The following is a 19,562-nucleotide window of genomic DNA, read 5'->3' on the forward strand; positions in this document are numbered from 1 at the left end:
CCCCCCGTTGTCTCTATCCCTGCCCCCCCTCCAGTGCTCTCCACCCCTGTCCCCCCCCCCCAGTGCTCCCACCCTGTTCTTTTTCTCCCCCCCAGTGCTCTCAAGCTCCACCCATCTCTCTCCAGCCCTCTAGTGCTCTCCACCCCTGTTCTTTTTGGCTCCCCCTCCAGTGCTCTCAAGCTCCCCCCCAGCACTCTTCGCTTCCCACCCCTGTACTCTCCACTCCCCCCTGCATTTTGCCCCCAGCCACGTGCTCTCCAACCCTGCCAGTGCTCTCTCTGCTCCCCCTGCATTTTGTCCCCACCCATGTGCTCTCCAAACCCGCCAGTGGACTCCGCTCCCCCTGCATTTTGCCACCACCCATGTTCTCTCCAACCCCACCAGTGCTCTCCGCCCCCCATAGTGCATACCTCCCAACTTTTCAACTTCAGAATGAGGGACAAATGAGCATACCTCCCAACGAAGTTGTTGAGCGGGGGATTCCGTGGATGGGAGTTGTTACTGATCATGGGACCGCGGGATTTACCGCAAATCGGGGGGACATTCCCGCGAAATCCGGGACGGTTGGGAGGTATGCATATTGTGCTCCAGCCCCCTGTACTTTCCACCCCTGTTTTTTCTGGCCCCAACTGGTGCTCTCAAGCTCCCCCCATTGCTCTCCACTCCCCAGTGCTCTCCACTCCCCCCTGATCTTTGTACCCCCCAGTGCTCTCCAGCCCCCGTGCTCTCCACCCCTGTTCTCTCTACCCCCCAGGGCTCTTTACCCCCACACTCTTAGCCCCCTTAGTGCTCTGCAGCCCCCCCCTCTCAGCCTCCCGTGCTCTCCACCCCTGTTCTTTTTTGGCTCCCCCCAGTGCTCTCAAGCCCCCCCCCCCAGCGCTCTCCGCTCCCCTCCCCTGTGATCTCCACTCCCCCCTGCTCTTTGCCCCCACCCATGTACTCTCCAACCCTGCCAGTGCTCTCCGCTCTCCCTTCTCTCCAGCTCCCACCCAGTGCTCTCACTTCCACATGACCAGAGAACAGGCTGACTGGGGGCAGGAAATGAGGACGGCTGAAGGTGCAGGTGGCCAGGGACCACTCCATCTCACAGCACAGTAAAGTTGCATTTGATTGGGCACAGTGAGGCTGAAATGATGGGCACAGCGAGGCTGCAATGATGGGCACGGCGAGGCTGCAATGATGGGCACGGTGAGGCTAAATTTGATGAGCACAGTGAGGCTGCATTTGATGAGCACAGTGAGGCTGCAATGGTGGGCACAGTCAGGCTGCAATGGTGGGCACAGTGAGGCTGCATTTAATGAGCACAGTGAGGCTGCATTTGATGGGCACTGATGAGGCTGCATTAAGCTCTTGTATCATGTCTGCAGTCTCTGAGGGAGTCTGGAGAGGAGTCAAGAGTGGGAGCACCGCCTGGATGGGGATCATGGGAGAAGTCAAATGTGTGTGGACTGTGGAGAGGAGACTATATAGGATAAATCTAGAGCCACCGAGCTGGAGCCAACTGACTGAGCCCTGCATGGTGCATCTGAGAGGAGGTCAGTGACAGCACCGCCAGGCCAGTCTGAGGGGGGTCACTGATGTAAGGGGGAAGTAAATACAATAATGTAAGGGGGCACTGATATAAAGGTTTCCCCCCTATATCAGTAACCCACCCCCCTTACCTTAGTGTATTCTTTCTGCGGAAGGTGGTCCCCCCCCACGTTCTGAGTTCCTGGGGTCCCCCTTGATGATTGAACACTTTTACCACTTTTAACTGGAATTTGCTTTGATATATTGTAACAGTAGGAGCTACTGTGACGGTAAAATGGACCCAGGGTATGCACACTTGAGATGTGAAAAACTACAGAGCATAGCTGTGGACTGGAGAAGACTGCTTTTGCAGCTTTCTCCAGGTTTTAGTAATCCAGGCTTTGTTCATTACCAGCAGGGTGTGTGCTCAGGTGAGCACAGCCCTTAATAATGAGTGTGTGGGAAGACCTCATGGCTCCCAGTTGGAGACAGCTCCAGAGTAAGAGACAGGAGGTCTCCAGGAATCGGAGAGGCTGTAGGAGACAGCCAGAACCTTGTGTAGATGCTGAAGGGAAGCCGTCTACGTTGAGGAGTCTGCTGGTCTGGGTGACCAGGACAACGAGCAGAAGTACTGCTACGGAGAGCCAGGTGCGCTAGCATTTTCTGTTGTGTATTTCATGGAGAAGAACCCCCCCTGTGTGGGAAAACGCTTGTTTGGACTTTTATTTTGCCTTTTTAATAAAAATGGGCTACCATGCCCTTAAACATAGTTCCTGGCTGAAGTGAATCGCTTAAAAATCGCATAACCCACTTGAGTTAATAACCCCCAACCTTACAATATATAAAGCCCTATGTGCTTTCATATTTGTCTTATCTATATATAATACACTCTTCAAATGTGCTTTAAAATGTATGGTTTTCCCTTTCATGAACAAGAATATAATGACGCTATGCTGTTACGCTGGTATAATAATGCTGTGGGGCTGGTATGACATTTTTTCCAGGGCTGGTTTTTATTCCCAGTCCGGCCCTGCTCACTGCGCATGCGCGAGCGGTGCTGCGTACTGTGATTGGTCAGGCAATCGCCTGGGACCTGTCACGTGTCCCAGACGATCGCCTACAGGGAGGGGCCGCTGTAGGCGATATGATGTATCGCCTAGGCGGTCCCTGGGCGGAAGGAGGAAGTGGGACAGGAAGTCCCACTCCTCCTGAAGCCATCACTCCCCCCCCCCCCCCCCTAAAAAAAAGGGCAAGGAGTAGATTAAGCGGAAGTTCCACTTTTGGGTGGAACTCCGCTTTAAGCAGTGCAGGCTCAGGATACATAGAAACGCCAAGATTCTTGCGGGATGACGTAGCCACTGCGACTTCTTCCCCCCTATACGCGTTAAGTCGAATTGGCGTGACTTTTTCCGTAAAACCCCTTACTGAAGAAGTCACGCAAAGGTTTTATTAATAGTGAATGAATATTTGCTATTTTCACACTCATTCTCTGGGTCTGAGACCCGTTTCCTGATTGGCCAAAAGGAGAAGCATTCCGATTGACCGCCGAGGAGGAGGGAGGAGACGGAAACCGTTTTAATGCCCATGGGGATGTACCTTGCCATCCACATGTTCGGTGCTCGCATCTGTCAACCGCGAGTGAGAAAGCCGATCAACATCTCTTCCTGTTTACATCGTGATCAGCTGTGATTGGACACGGCTGATTACGTGGTAAAGAGCCTCCGTCGGAGGCTCTTTACAGAGATCGGTGTGTCAGGCTGAAACACCGCTCCACTAATCGCCGCGATGTGTGCCCCCCACGGGCACGCGGCGGCTGTTATCCTGTTGGACTTCATATGACGTCCAGTCAGGATAACACAACCACCGATCGGCTGTCATTTTGCTATAGGCCGGGCGGTAAGTGGTTAAACAAAATAGAAAATATAGGCCTGGATTCAAGAAGCAATTGCGCCTGCGTAACCATAGTTACACAGCGCAATTGCTTACTTGCCCCGGCGTAACAAATGCTCCTGATTCAGGAACCTCGTTACGCCGACTGCAGCCTAAGATATGCGCGGCATAAGGCTCTTATGCCCGCATATCTCAGGCTGCATTCTTGCGATGGCCGCTAGGTGGCGTTCCCGTTGTGCTCAGCGTATAGTATGCAAATTGCATACTAACGCCGATTCACAACGTTACGCGAGCCCTGCGTACGCAGTTTACTTCGTTTCCGTACGGCGTTTTTCGCGTAAGGCTGCCCCTGCTATTAGCTACTGCTCCGTGAATCAAGGGCAGCGCAGTAAATTTGCGGGGACGCAGGGCAAAAACGTTGCCCTGCGCCTCCATAAAAAAAGCGCAATTGTAACTGAATCTAGCCCATAGTGCATGAGATGGGTGTAGCACATTACAATGTGAATATAACCTATACTCATTGATCAGACTACACTCTGCAAAACTTGTTAACAAAAAACAAATATAATAATGTACTTTTTGATCACAAGTTCTGCAGTGTAGTCTGATCAATGAGTATAGTTTATATTTACATTGTATTGTGCTACACCCATCTCATGCACTATATTTTCAATTTTGTTTAATTAGTGTATAACATACTTTTCTACCTTATTGCCATGCACGTATTTTATGACACTTATTGAGAATTAGTTTTTTTACCAAAAATATGTAGCAGAATACATATTGGCCTAAAAGTGTGAAGAAATATTATTTAAAAAAAAAATGTATTGGATATATTTTATAGCAGAACGTTTTTTTTTTTTTTTTACAAAATTAATTTTTTTTTGTTTATAGCGCAAAAAAAAAAAAACACAGTGGTGATCAAATACCACCAAAAGACAGCTCTATTTGTTGGAAAAAAAATGAAACCAATTTTATTTGGGTACAGTGTTGCATGACTGCGCAATTATCAGTTAAAATAACGCAGTGCTGTATCTTTAAAAATGGCCTGGTCATTAAGGGGGGTAAATCTTCAGGAGGTCAAGTGGTTATATACATCAAGTTCAACACCGAGTTAATCAGGGGAGGCCCGTCCATTAAGGGTGAACAAGAGCCACCCCCTTTTTCCATCACCGCCTCCCCTATCCATGCCCCTTTTTAGAACGCATGGATTACACTGCAGAGTTGCTGTTTTTTTGAAGCACCGATTAGAGCCAGAGGCTCTAATAGGCTTCAATATAGGGTGAGCTCGGGTCGCACAGAGGGCGCTCCAAGCCCACACAGGTGTGTTACAACAGCGAATCAATATTTGCTGTTGTAACACTGATCCTCCTCCGGGCCAATCAGTAAGTGAGTTTTGATACCGGTCACCCGATTGGATGAGAGGACAGGCGATCCAATGGATGCCTAGGAGGAGGAGGACACTCGGAGCCAAGCCGCTGCACCACACTGCCTGCCACCTGCCACGATGGGGTAAGTGCCAGACCGACCACTTCCAGGGGGGCGGGGGGGGGGGGGGGGGTTTGGTTACTATCATATTAAAAAATATATATATATTTCTTACTTTCTGTTATAAAACATAAAAAAAAATAAAAAAATGTAGGCCAATATGTATTCCACTACATAATATTAGTAAAAAAAAAAACCCAATCAGTGTATATTAATTGGTTTGTGGAAAAGTTATAGGGGCAGATCCACAGAGAGAGTACGCCGGCGTATGTGTACTTTCAAATTTCCCGCGTCGTATCATTGTTTTGAATCCTCAAAACAAGATACGACGGCATCTGGGTTAGATCCGACAGGTGTACGCCTTCGGATCTAAGATGCAATTCTTCGGCGTCCTTTGGGTGGCGTTCGTGTCGTTTTCCGCGTCGAGTATGCAAATTAGCTTTTTCCGACAATCCACGAACGTACGAGCGGCCGGCGCATTCCTTTACGTCGTCTCTAGTCGGCTTTTTTCAGCGTATAGTTAAAGCTGCTATTTGGTGGCGTACGCAATGTTAAGTATGGCCGTCGTTCCCGCGTGTAATTTAATAAAAAAAAATTTGTTTGCGTAAGTCGTCCATGAATCGGGATGGACGTAATTCACGTCTATGTTAAAAAAAAATGACGTCCTTGCGACGTCATTTAGCGCAGTGCACGGCGGGAAATTTAGGGACGGCGCATGCACAGTTCATTCGGCGCGGGGACGCGCTTCATTTAAATGAAACACGCCCCCTAATCGCCGATTTGAATTACGCGCCGTTACGCCGCCAGAGATAGACTACGCCGCCGTAACTTACGGCGCAAAATCTTTAAGGTTTCGAACTAAAGCCGGGTAAGTTACGGCGGCGTAGCGTATCTCTGATACGCTGCACGGGTGCAGATCTCTGTGGATCTGCCCCATAGTGTCTACAAACTATGTGATATATATACTAGAATTTTTTTTTTTTTTTTTTTTTTCTAAAAATAAATAAATTGAAAGACATGATTCATCCAATTAAAGCCTGCAGTGACTGTAAACAGCCTCCTCATAGGAACAAAGAACATTCCTTGGGGATACTGTAGTAGTAGATGTTGTGAAAGCCATCACCTGGTATGGCGCCCCCTAGCGGCGCACCCTGTAGAAGCGCAGCCTTCCATCCCTGATAATAAGGCACATCGGAGCAGTGACGTCAGCTGAGTGACAGATGCAGTGGCCGCAGATGCCTGGCGGAGGGTTCAGCTGCTGAGTTCCTCTAACAATACTTGTCGGGCACAGCTGCTGCAGACAAGTCCTCCATAAGGACAAGTTCATCCTGCCTCTATCCTCATCCTCTGCCCTCAGCCTTCACTGCTACCAGCCAGGGTAAGGATAGATATTATTTTCTTTACAATGCAATGCTATCTTTCTTCTACTGCCTTGTGGGTTTCATGCTGAGCCAGGACCATATCTGGTCAAAATATTCAGTTGTCACCAAAGAGGGGACTCTATAAATAGCAGAAGACAGTGATCTGCTACATGGGGACAATGCATGTTTGTGTGAGTGTGGAGTGCCTGGGATGCTCATACTTTCCTATTACTTCTCATCATTATTCCATAGTCCTTCACTTTTCTGTCCATCCATACTTATTATTAAAGGGACTGATCTCCCAATGTCCATCATGTGTTCCCTTCAATGTTTATTATCCAGATACATGGATTTATACACACTACTTTCAATAAAGCAGTATTAAACCCAAAAAGCATTTATTATATTGCAGCTTACCAATTTTTAGAGGAACTGTGCCCCATCGTTGGTGTCATTGGGAGGAACTGTGCCCCATCGTTGGTGTCATTGGGAGGAACTGTGCCCGATCATTGGTGTCATTGGGAGGAATTGTGCTCCTTCATTGTTTTTGGTGGAAGGAGTTGTGCTCCATCATTGGTGTCAGTGGGAGGAATTGTGCCCCATCATTGGTTTTGGTGGAAGGAGTTGTGCTCCATCATTGGTGTCAGTGGGAGGAATTGTGCCCCATCATTGGTGCCATTGGGAGGAATTGTGCTCCTTCATTGGTTTTGGTGGAAGGAGTTGTGCCCCATCATTGGTGTCAGTGGGAGGAATTGTGCCCCATCATTGGTGTCAGTGGGAGGAATTGTGTCCCATCATTGGTGTCGTTTTGCCCAATTGTTGGTGTCTTTGGGTGTAATTGTGCCTCATCATTGGGAGGAATTGTGCTCCTTCGTTGGTGTTGGTGAGAGGAGTTGTGCCCCATCATAAGGGTCAGTGGAAGGAATTGTGCCCCATTATTGGTGTAGTTTTGCCCAATTGTTGCTGTCATTGGGAGTAATTGTGCCTCATCGTTGGTGTCATTGGTAGGAATTGTGCTCCTTCGTTGGTGTTGGTGGGAGGAGTTTTCCCCATCATTGGTGTCAGTTGGAGGAGTTGTGCCCCATCCTTGGTGGTGTTTTGCCCCGGGCTGCAGTTTGGAGACCACTGGTTTACAGGGATGAGACAAACAATTTTCCAGTGACAGGGGTGCTTACAATGATCAGCTTTTATTTATTCATGTAAAACATGTAGGCTCCATTCACACTGGAGCAACTTGTCATGAGACTTTGGACACATAAAGTCACATGACAAGTCGCAGCCCATCGTTTTCAATGGCACCCATTCAGATCGGTGCGACTTAAAGTCCCAACGATTTTGAAAAGGTGCCTGCACTGCAATGCGACTTAGTGCCAGTGTAAAGTCAGATCAAAGTCGCATCGAAGTCGCGCTCCAAAGTCGCGCAAGTGTGAATGAAGCCTTATCCTAAATGGGGACAAAAACTTTTACTGTAACTGATTATAAAGTGTTAGCTGGAGTTTGGCTTCAATTTGTTAGTGTATTTAAAGTATTTGTTATCCCAAAAATTCATTCTTCTGATAATATATTGTCAAAAGTATTGGGACCCGGCCCAGGCTGGGACAAAAAATAGGCCCAAGCATTTTAGATTGGGCAGCCAGTCACTGGGGAGGGGGGGGGGGGAATATATGAGGGACCGGAGTTAGTGGGGGTGGTTGGTGACAGGATATTCATGCGGAGAGACATGCCAGTCCAGCAAAGAGACATCCCCATATAGCAAAGAGACAGCCCAAATCCATCAAATAGACACCCCAAATCCATCAAATAGACACCCCAAATCCATCAAATAGACATCCCCAGTCCAACAAAAACCCATCCCCATCCAGGAAAGAAACATCCCCAGTCCAGCAAAGACACATCCCAGTCTAGCATAGAGATGGTCCCATCCAGCAAAGGGACATCCCCATATAGCAAGAAGACAGCCCAATCCAGCAAAAAAGACATCCCCAGTCCAGCAAAGAGACATCCCCAGTCCAGCAAAGAGACATCCCCAGTCCAGCAAAGAGACATCCCCAGTCCAGCAAAGAGACATCCCCAGTCCAGCAAAGAGACATCCCCAGTCCAGCAAAGAGACATCCCCAGTCCAGCAAAGAGACATCCCCAGTCCAGCAAAGAGACATCCCCAGTCCAGCAAAGAGACATCCCCAGTCCAGCAAAGAGACATCCCCAGTCCAGCAAAGAGACATCCCCAGTCCAGCAAAGAGACATCCCCAGTCCAGCAAAGAGACATCCCCAGTCCAGCAAAGAGACATCCCCAGTCCAGCAAAGACACATCCCCAGTCCAGCAAAGACACATCCCAGTCTAGCATAGAGATGGTCCCATCCAGCAAAGGGACATCCCCATATAGCAAGAAGACAGCCCAATCCAGCAAAAAAGACATCCCCAGTCCAGCAAAGAGACATCCCCAGTCCAGCAAAGAGACATCCCCAGTCCAGCAAAGAGACATCCCCAGTCCAGCAAAGAGACATCCCCAGTCCAGCAAAGAGACATCCCCAGTCCAGCAAAGAGACATCCCCAGTCCAGCAAAGAGACATCCCCAGTCCAGCAAAGAGACATCCCCAGTCCAGCAAAGAGACATCCCCAGTCCAGCAAAGAGACATCCCCAGTCCAGCAAAGAGACATCCCCAGTCCAGCAAAGAGACATCCCCAGTCCAGCAAAGAGACATCCCCAGTCCAGCAAAGAGACATCCCCAGTCCAGCAAAGAGACATCCCCAGTCCAGCAAAGAGACATCCCCAGTCCAGCAAAGAGACATCCCCAGTCCAGCAAAGAGACATCCCCAGTCCAGCAAAGAGACATCCCCAGTCCAGCAAAGAGACATCCCCAGTCCAGCAAAGAGACATCCCCAGTCCAGCAAAGAGACATCCCCAGTCCAGCAAAGAGACATCCCCAGTCCAGCAAAGAGACATCCCCAGTCCAGCAAAGAGACATCCCCAGTCCAGCAAAGAGACATCCCCAGTCCAGCAAAGAGACATCCCCAGTCCAGCAAAGAGACATCCCCAGTCCAGCAAAGAGACATCCCCAGTCCAGCAAAGAGACATCCCCAGTCCAGCAAAGAGACATCCCCAGTCCAGCAAAGAGACATCCCCAGTCCAGCAAAGAGACATCCCCAGTCCAGCAAAGAGACATCCCCAGTCCAGCAAAGAGACATCCCCAGTCCAGCAAAGAGACATCCCCAGTCCAGCAAAGAGACATCCCCAGTCCAGCAAAGAGACATCCCCAGTCCAGCAAAGAGACATCCCCAGTCCAGCAAAGAGACATCCCCAGTCCAGCAAAGAGACATCCCCAGTCCAGCAAAGAGACATCCCCAGTCCAGCAAAGAGACATCCCCAGTCCAGCAAAGAGACATCCCCAGTCCAGCAAAGAGACATCCCCAGTCCAGCAAAGAGACATCCCCAGTCCAGCAAAGAGACATCCCCAGTCCAGCAAAGAGACATCCCCAGTCCAGCAAAGAGACATCCCCAGTCCAGCAAAGAGACATCCCCAGTCCAGCAAAGAGACATCCCCAGTCCAGCAAAGAGACATCCCCAGTCCAGCAAAGAGACATCCCCAGTCCAGCAAAGAGACATCCCCAGTCCAGCAAAGAGACATCCCCAGTCCAGCAAAGAGACATCCCCAGTCCAGCAAAGAGACATCCCCAGTCCAGCAAAGAGACATCCCCAGTCCAGCAAAGAGACATCCCCAGTCCAGCAAAGAGACATCCCCAGTCCAGCAAAGAGACATCCCCAGTCCAGCAAAGAGACATCCCCAGTCCAGCAAAGAGACATCCCCAGTCCAGCAAAGAGACATCCCCAGTCCAGCAAAGAGACATCCCCAGTCCAGCAAAGAGACATCCCCAGTCCAGCAAAGAGACATCCCCAGTCCAGCAAAGAGACATCCCCAGTCCAGCAAGGAGACATCCCCAGTCCAGCAAGGAGACATCCCCAATCCACCCTTCTTCCCCACTGTTACAGAACAGGATTTTGTAACACACTGGATCAGTTAAAGGGGTTGTAAAGGTATTTTTTTCCCCCTAAATAGCTTCCTTTACCTTAGTGCAGTCCTCCTTCACTTACCTCATCCTTCCATTTTGCTTTTAAATGTCCTTATTTCTTCTGAGAAATCCTCACTTCCTGATCTTCTGTCTGTAACTCCACACAGTAATGCAAGGCTTTATCCCTGGTGTGGAGTGTCATGCTCACCCCCTCCCTTGGACTACAGGAGAGTCAAGAACGCCCACTAACACACAGCTCCTTTCTCTATCTGCAACGTATAGTGTCCTGACTCTCCTGTAGTCCAAGGGAGGGGGCGAGCACGACACTCCACACCGGGAGAAAGCCTTGCATTACTGTGTGGAGTTACAGACAGAAGAACAGGAAGTGAGGATTTCTCAGAAGAAATAAGGACATTTAAAAGCAAAATGGAAGGATGAGGTAAGTGAAGGAGAACTGCACTAAGGTAAAGGACGCTATTTAGGGAAAAACATTTTTTACCTTTACAACCCCTTTAAGGGCTCTATATTATATCTTTTCATGTGACAACACTAAAGAAATGATACGTTGTTACAATGTAAAGTAGTGCATGTACAGCTTGTATAACAGTGTAAATTTGCTGTCCCCTCAAAATAACTCAACACACAGCCAATAATGTCTAAACTGCTGGCAACAAAAGTGAGTACACCCCTAAGTGAAAATGTCCAAATTGTGCCCAAAGTGTTCATATTTTGTGTGGCCACCATTATTTTCCAGCACTGCCTTATCCCTCATGGGCATGGAGTTGGCCAGAGCTTCACAGGTTGCCAATGGAGTCCTCTTCCACCTTCTATTTGAGGATGCCCCACAAATGCTTAATAGGGTTTAGGTCTGGAGACATGCTTGGCCAGTCAATCACCATTACCCTCATCTTGGAGGTGTTTAGGGTCGTTATGTTGGAATACTGCACTGTGACCGAATCTCTGAAGGGAATCATGCTCTGCTTCAGTATGTCACAGTACATGTTAACATTCATGGTTCCCTCAACTGTAGCTCCCTGGTGCTGCCCCAGACCATGACACTCCCACCACCATGCTTGGCTGTAGGCAAGACACACTTGTCTTTGTACTCCTCACCTGGTTTCCCCCACACGCCTGACACCATCTAAACCAAATACGTTTATCTTGTTCTCATGTGACCAGCAGCAGAGGACTAGAAGCCCCTTTTGCCACGGTTTCCCTGCAGACAGATTGGGAAAGATTTTGGTCATGTGAAAGCTGTATATCAATTCGGAAAAAGGGTACGTAGATTTTTTTAAAATAAAATAGTTTAAGTGCCATCATTCACATACAGACAGAGAAGGGATAATGCAAATTAAACAGTGTGGCCCGGATTCACAAAGCACTTAAGCCGACGTATCTCGATATACGCCGAGTAAGTGTAACTATGCGCCGTCGTATTCTTTGCTCCGTGCCCACAGAACTAGATATGCATGAAAATAGGCTTCATCCGACCGACGTAACTTTCCTACGCCGGCGTATCGTGGGCGCATATTTACGCTGGCCGCCTCATTGCAAATATGCAAATGAGGCAGATACGTCGATTAACGAACGTAGTTGCGCCCGGCGCATAATGCGGTTTGCTTAAGGCTTACGTCCGGAGTATAGTTATTCCATATCTATGAGGCGCAACTCATGCAAAGGTATGGACCAGGGAACAGCCGTCGTATTTTACGTCGTTTACGTAGTAGTACGTGAATAGGGCTGGGCGTAGGTTACGTTCACGTCGTAGGCAGTGATTCGACGTATCTTAGGCAGTTGTTTCGACGTGATTCTGAGCATGCGCACTGGGATGCGGCCACGGGACGGCACATGCGCCGTACGTTATTCGTATTTTTATGACGCTCAGTCCATCATTTACATGGGGTCACGCCTCATTAGCATGGCTCACGCCCACTTCCACCTACGCTGGCTTATGCCGAGGAAACCCAGTGCAGATTTGGGGGCGAGTGCTTTGTGAATACTGTGCTTGGCGCTCTGCGCTACGCGGGTGTAGCCCAAAAAAGATACGCTACGCCGGCATAAATATGCGCCAATGTATGTGAATCCGGGCCTGTGTATTTAGTATCACTTTAATTGTAAAAGCTGGGAATTGCTGAGAAGTAGGAGGGGGGGTTACAGCAGTGGGACAGAAGGACTGGGCATAGTACATACGTCATAATTCCAATTAAAAGGACTATGTATAAATTGGACACTGGTGTTGAAAAGCAGAAATTGAATATCAAATATTTGTATTTGTTCCATTCATCTGTTACAATGTTGTGAACTAATGTCCTCACAGACAGTTTTTAATACATTATTTTTTCAGCCTAATGGCCCGTACACACGAAAACAATCGTCCGAGGAAAAATGGTGCGATTTTCAGATCGTGTGTACACTCATTTCGAGAGCCGATCACGAAAGTTCATCCGATTATTATTTGATAGGACAAGCACCAAAATTTTCCTCGTACGATGCCAGATCGTAGGATTTTCTTTAAGTCAGTATAGTTGTCATCCAAAAATACAATACAAATATATTACAACACATGACATCACTTCCGACACGAGAATTTTTTTAGTAACCTATTCAATTTCTACTCGTACGATATTCGGAACGTGTTTACGAGCCATAAAGCTGAAATTCTCTCTAACATTTGCAGACACAGTTAAGGTTTCTGTATGTGAACCTGCCTACAGATTAGTTATTTTACATTGTACAGCCATTTTTCTGATCCAATACTGCCTGGTAGCCTGGATCAGGGCCCACCCCAGGCAGTGATTGGGCAATTAAAGCGTTTGTGAAGGCAAAACGTATTTACTATTACAGGTATTAATATACTGCTGACAATTTACACAGTTTATTACATGCTATACTGTCATCCAAGGTCCTAATCATACACACTAGGGCTAATTTAGACAGGACACTACTTTATTCCATATGCCATGCATTATGTTCCCTATTCTGTGACGCCTCATGTTGTATGCCATGCTATATGTTCCTGATTCTTAGTGTCATTACGTTAGGATAGGGAGAGAACTGAAAGGGGGGGGGGGCACCTATACCTATCAAGCTCCCAATGAAAACACAGCATAGTATCCTGTGACTCCCCCCCCCCCCCCACTCCCACTGGTGTGCCCCCCCCCCCACAGTAGTTTTTCTCCCCCTCTCCCATAGCAGGGACCTCTGCCCCCCCCTATACATTAGTGTCCTTTGCCCCCCCCCCCCATACATTAGTGTCCTCTGCCCCCCTCCACCCTGCAGTAGAGTCCTCTGCCCCTCCTACTATTGCAGTTTCCTCTGCCCACTCCCCTTCACATCACCCCCCCCCTCACTATAGTGTTCTCTGCCCCCCATAGCAGTGTCCGCTGCCCCCCTCCACCCTGCAGTAGGGTCCTCTGCCCCTCCATCCAACTATTGCAGTGTCCTCTGCCCACTCCCCATAGCAGTGTCCTCTGTCCCCTTTACATCACAACCCCCCCCCCCCCACTGTAGTGTTACCTGCACCCCATAGCAGTGTCCTTTGCCCTCTCAAAGTAGTGTCCTCTGTCCCCTTCACACCCACCCCACTGTAGTCTCACCTGCCCCCCAAAGCAATGTCCTCTGTCCCCTTCACACCCTCCCCCCATTGTAGTGTCCTCTGCGCCCCCCATGCAATGTCCTTTGTCCCCTTCACCCCTCCCCCCACTGTAGTGTCCTCTGTCCCCCCAAAGCAATGTCCTCTGTCCCCTCCCTCCACTGTAGTATCTTCTGTGCCCCCCCCCCCCAAATGCAGTGTCCTCTGTCCCCTTTACCTTCCCCCTCCCCACTGTAGTGTCCTCTGCCCTCCAGTGCAAGGCCTCTGTCCCTTTCAAACCCCCCCCCCCCCCAATACAGTGTCCTCTGTCCCCTTCACCCCTCCCCCAACTGTATTTTATTTTGTCCACTTTACATCCCCTACCCCCACTTTAGTGTCCTCTGTGATGTCTTCTGCAGACATCCCAAGTCTCCTTTGGCTGCGCCTCCTTGACACCCACAAGTGCCTTGCTATATCCCGGCTGCAGGGCTTATCTTGTGCTAGGGTGCCCACATTTGACATTTCTGTCCCAGGTGCCAGGCCCCTTTATTCTGAGACAATACAATGTCCAGGAATGGAAGTAACACAGCCAGCCACCCTACCAGTTACATTTACTAACTGGTTGTTGGGACCGTCTTCTGCCTGGCGTCTAGCAACCAGTGACATCACGCGCACACACAGTGAGACCCCGGCATTCAGAGCGGAGGAGGCCTAGTGCTAAGTTCCAGAGGGAAGGACTTGATGGTGTGATCGGGGAGATCGGAGGAGCCCAATGGTCTAAACGAGGACCTGGCACTGTCACCACAGGACTCTGTTGTTTCTTCTGCTTCTTCCCTCTGGTCAGAGATTATCTGATCATCTTCTGTGTGCTGAGATCGGCTGCACGACTTATCCTCCCTGCTCAACTGAGGGACCTGAGAGAGAGGTACTATCGAACTTATCACCGGGGAGTGGGGACGGGGGGAGGGAGTGCATCAGGAGGCAGCTGGTCAGAGAGTTCTCCGGGCAAGAAGATAAGAAAGGGAGTCCCCCCAACGGCCCCACCTAATCTTATACACCGCCCCCCACACCTGGTCATTAACCCCTCCCACCTGGTTATAAACCAGGGGCTAGATTCAGATAGGTTAGCGGATCTTTAGATCCGCGTAACCTATCTGATTTACGATCCGCCGCCGCAAGTTTTTGAGGCAAGTGCTTAATTTAGAAAGCACTTGCCTCTAAACTTGCGGCGGCGTATCGTAAATCCCCCGGCGGAATTCAAATTCTGCGGCTAGGGGGCGTGTACAATTTAAATCAGGCGCGTCCCCGCGTTGATCGAACAGCGCATGCGCTGTCCGCAAATTTTCCCAGCGTGCATTGCTCCAAATGACGTCCTTAGGACGTCATTGGTTTCGACGTTAACGTAAATTACGTCCATCCGTATTCGCGAACGACTTGCGCAAACGACGCAAAAAAATTCAACATTCGACCCGGGAACGACGGCCATACTTGACATAGGATACGCCGCATATAGCAGGGGTAACTATCCACCAGAAAAAGCCGAACGCGAACAACGTAAAAAAAAAGCGCCGGGCGGTCGTTCGTTTCAGAATTGGCGTAACATCTAATTTGCATATTCCTCGCGTATACAAACGGAAGCGCCACCTAGCGGCCAGCGGGAGAATGCAGCCTAAGATCCGACGGTGTAAGTCACTTACACCTGGCGGATCTTAGGGAGATCTAAGCGTAACTGATTTTATGAATCATTCGCATAGATCCGACCAACGGAACTCAGAGATACAACGGCGTATCAGGAGATACGCCATCGTATCTCTATCTGAATCTGGCCCCAGATGTCTAAGAATGGAGAAACTGAAATCAATTTCTGCAGATTTTACTACATGTATTATTCATGAAAAACTGTCAGTCACACCTGAGCCCCGGGGGGGCTAAATGAGTCCAAGTTACACCACTGACATCACCACTAGATCCCTTACAATCCAATTTTTACTACAGGTAAGCCTATATAAGGGCTTACCTGTAGCTACCCTGGATATCTCCTGTATCTGCATGTGCCAATGACGTCATCGGCACATTCGCACTGAAGCAACGGCTTGTTCATGGCATTGCTCCAGCTGATGTGCCGTTACTGGAGTGATGTTATCGGGGCTCCGGTCAAACACAGTGCCGGAGCCTGCGATACCCGGAAATAACTCTGGGAGACATGTCCCCGGGCAGAGCACTGTGCGGGGACCGCAGCGGGGCATTGGATCTAAGGTGAGTTTTTCATAATGAGCTAGTATGCTATGCATACTAGCTCATTATGACTTTGTCTTACAGTTTTTTGTGGGTTTACAACCACTTTAAAGCGGAGCTATATTCACTTTTCCAGCGTTGTGATGTCCTGTAGCTCCCGCATACCACGGTGTATTGATCGCCGGCCCCTTCCATTGGCTGGGCCTATATGACATCACTCCCGTGCATGCAAAGTTCAGTCAGCTTTGGCATTGCTGAATTTCTACGGTGCGCAGCTCACTGTACAGGGGTGGACAGGCAGGTAGGTGACTTTATTTCAGAAGAGACACAGCATGTCTCTTCTGCATTAAAAATCCTGCCAGTTTGCCCATTTTTTTTTACTTAAAGCTCCACTTTAAAGTAGTATTGCCGTCTAAACCTAACTAGTCTTAAAACTGTCCCCTCACCACTTCTAACACCTGTGCTGACTAACCCGTGTAAAAAAGATGTATGTACTTAAGTATTTTCAGCCCCCTCCAGTCTGGTCATGATTTACTAATGGCAAATAGACTGGGGAAGAACATTTTCCCCATGGCTTAGCTAATGTGGTGGCATGCTACTGACTTCTTCCATCATCTAGTCAGTGGCAAGCAAAAATGTATTTCTGTCCGTGGCCAGAGTAGGGACAGGTGATTTATGTAGCATTGATTTCCTGGAATCCATCTGCCCTCAGCTCAGGCATGCAGATGTGCTTAGCTGAGAAAACCCCCCCCCCTCCCCTCCTGAAGACTCCTGGGATGTATGATATCATTTGCCCAGGCCTGGCAACCAGGAAGTAACTGAACAAATGTAAAAGACAAGTAAATATAATATACTTTCCTATCTATATACTAATGCTGGCAGCTTAAAGGGGTTGTAACCCTTTTTTTATTTTTAAATAACAAGTATGTCATACTTACCTCCACTGTACAGTCCATTTTGCACAGAGTGGTCTCGATCCTCCTCTTCTGGGGTCCCCTGGTGATGATGGTAGCTCCTCCCCGCATTGAGTGCTCACATTGGAGAAGGCTTTCCTAAGGCACGCTCCTGAGTCCTGGTTCTGTGTACATTCACACAGAATGCAGGATTCAGCTTCACCCGCATGATTGGATTGATAGCAGCAGGAGCCACTGGCTGAGCTGTTATCAGTCTATCCAATCAAGAGCCAAGACAACGGGCAGATAGGTAGAGAGCGTCTCCACTGAGGGAACAAACGGGCTCAGGTAAGTAAAATGGGGGGGGGCTGGGGGGCCGGTCACTGTCAGAAGTTTTTTCACCTAGGATGCATTAAGGTGAAAAAACACAAGGGTTTACAACCCCTTAAAGGGGTTGTAAAGGTTCGTCTTTTATTCTCTAAATTGGTTCCTTTAAGCTAGTGCATTGTTGGTTTACTTACCTTTTCCTTCCATTTCCCTTCTAAATGTTTTTTTTCTTTGTTTGCATTTCTCACTTCCTGTTTCTCCTCAGTAAGCTTCCCACCATCATCCGAGCAGTGGAAAATCATTTAGAACACCTTACTGAGGAGGAACAGGAAGTGAGAAATTCAGACAAAGAAAAAAAACATTTAGAAGGTAAATTGAAGGAAAAGGTAAGTGAACCAAGAATGCACTAGCTTAAAAGTAACCTATTTAGAAAACATAAAATGAACCTTTACAACCCCTATAAGGATTAAAATAGTCAATGCTGATTGAGAAAGCAAAGTTCTGCTTTAACCTTCATAACATTTCCTAAGGTAACAAATTTCACTTCAAATGGTGCCCTGTGCATGTTTCTGCAATAGTGCAATGCACACATGTATTTATTCTGTCATTTATGTGTCAACAATGGAATCGTAAAAAGATTTTCCACTTATGGTGCTCCATATTTATACCAGTGCCACCCATATCTTTAGGCCTCATGCACGCTGGACGTTAAAATAATGTTATAAAAACGCCAGTAGCTTTGCAGTGAGTTTTTCAACATATTTGCAATAGTGTTTTTTAGCATTTAAAAAAAGAAATACAAATTATTATAATGGTTTTTTTTTTAATGGATCAAAAACATTAAACGTTGGTGAGCCGTGTTTCTGAGCGTTTGCCAGCGTTTTTTTGACGTTAGAGCGTTTTTTGAAAGCAGCTGAAAAACTCCTCTCAGAACCCACTAGTTTTGGTTATTTTTTTACAGCCAAAAAACACCCCAACCAAAAACAGTTGATAACAGCCTATGTTTGCATGGACACATAGGATAACATGCTGGGGAGCTTATTGACTGTAGAAAAAAAACACGTCTGAGGTCAAAAACAGCTGCTGTAAAAACGTCCAGTGTGCATGAGGCCTTATAGAATTAATAAATAATATAAACTATATTAGTCAAATATCTATTCAATTTTCTGTATGCCTGCTACTTTGATGTGATATACAGTATCCTTCCAACTTACTATCTGTGCATGTATATATAGATTTAGCGCCATCATTTACATCATGGACACTACTCAACTCCACATGCATCACTTCACAAATCATTGCAAGTTTTGCTGTGCTTAAACCAAAGAAAGAACGTTTACATAAGACATCTATAAAGACTTTTTTAGACATATATAGACATATTATCATATGGCTAAATGGATTTGGTGTGCACTTTCGAAGGCAGCTCTTATAAATGTCATACAAGTAATTAATGGTTTGGTGGTTGTTGGGGTAAATGGGTATGAGTCATGGTACAGTCTACAAAATGAAACAACCAAATTTAGACAAGACTTCTGTCTTCATCGTCTGTTTAGGACACTTAGAACTTTTCAGATAACAGTGAAAAAAGGGTAGGCTGTGTGCTGTGGAAGAATGACACTATACATTCCCTTATCTTCTAGGAATGACAATGTAATGCCAGCCATAGATGGAGCGTGGTTGCAGGAAAGAAAATCGCTCAGTCAGTGCTGATGGGTGAATCCCTCCCGCAAAACCATTGTGTTCTCCCGGTGGGGGGAGCCGTCCCTGCCAGGAGAACACAATAATGGCTATAATAGCTACTAGCAATAATCGCATGTAAAAATCTATCGATCAACTTGGCCACATTCAGCCTGCACATCAGTGGCGGCTGGTGCTCAAAATTTTTGGGGGGGCGCAAACGAAAATAAAAGAAAAAAATTGCAGCCTCACTGTGCCCATCAAATGCAGCCACTGTGCCATCAATTGTCACCACTGTGCCATGCCATCAAACGCAGCCACTGTGCCATCAATTATCACCACTGTGCCATGCCATCAAATGCAGTCACTATGCCATCAATTCGCACCACTGTGCCATGCCATCAAACGCAGCCACTGTGCCATGCCATCAAACGCAGCCACTGTGCCATGCCATCAAACGCAGCCACTGTGCCATGCCATCAAACGCAGCCACTGTAGCATCAATTGTCACCACTGTGCCATGCCATCAAACGCAGCCACTGTGCCATCAATTATCACCACTGTGCCATGCCATCAAATGCAGTCACTATGCCATCAAA

General features: G+C 47.9%; 1 protein-coding gene across 3 annotated transcripts in view; it reads left to right on the forward strand.

The window, feature by feature from the left end:
• The first annotated feature begins 1,988 nt into the window (after positions 1 to 1,988).
• The window catches only part of TMOD1 (tropomodulin 1), a 148,220-nt gene continuing 130,646 nt past the window's right edge, over positions 1,989 to 19,562 (forward strand). The window contains exon 1 of one of the 3 annotated variants that reach the window (XM_040361069.1): positions 1,989 to 2,157. The gene's annotated coding sequence lies outside the window, so the exon portion shown is untranslated. Of the gene's footprint in view, positions 2,158 to 6,093; positions 6,266 to 19,562 lie in introns of those variants that run through there. The other 2 variants (XM_040361065.1, XM_040361055.1) reach the window with 2 other exon arrangements.

This window comes from Rana temporaria, chromosome 1, assembly GCF_905171775.1.
Source record: "Rana temporaria chromosome 1, aRanTem1.1, whole genome shotgun sequence".
NCBI lineage: Eukaryota > Metazoa > Chordata > Amphibia > Anura > Ranidae > Rana > Rana temporaria.